General features: G+C 59.3%; 1 protein-coding gene across 3 annotated transcripts in view; it reads right to left on the bottom strand.

Moving 5' to 3' along the window:
* The window catches only part of prkcz (protein kinase C, zeta), a 413,579-nt gene that overhangs the window by 394,628 nt on the left and 18,597 nt on the right, over window positions 1-354 (bottom strand). The gene's annotated exons all lie outside the window — the stretch shown is intronic.

Below are 354 nucleotides of genomic sequence, written 5' to 3' on the forward strand. Positions count from 1 at the left end.
TCGACGATGCCTCCACCGCATCTCCTCCACTTCCCGCTCCTCCGCCCTTGAGCCCCGCCCCTCCAATCGCCACCAGGACAGAACCCCACTGGTCCTCACCTACCACCCCACCAATCTCCATATACATCGTATCATCTGTCGTCACTTCCGCCACCTCCAAATGGACCCCACCTCCAGGGATATATTTCCCTCCCCTATCAGCGTTCCGAAAAGACCACTCCCTCCGTGACTCCCTCGTCAGGTCCACACACCCCACCAACCCAATCTCTACTCCGGGCACCTTTCCCGGAAACCGCAAGAAATGCCAAACTTGCGTCCACACCTCCCCCCTTACTTTCCTCCACGGCCCCCCAA

Source organism: Chiloscyllium plagiosum, chromosome 34, assembly GCF_004010195.1.
Source record: "Chiloscyllium plagiosum isolate BGI_BamShark_2017 chromosome 34, ASM401019v2, whole genome shotgun sequence".
In the NCBI taxonomy this organism is placed as follows: domain Eukaryota; kingdom Metazoa; phylum Chordata; class Chondrichthyes; order Orectolobiformes; family Hemiscylliidae; genus Chiloscyllium; species Chiloscyllium plagiosum.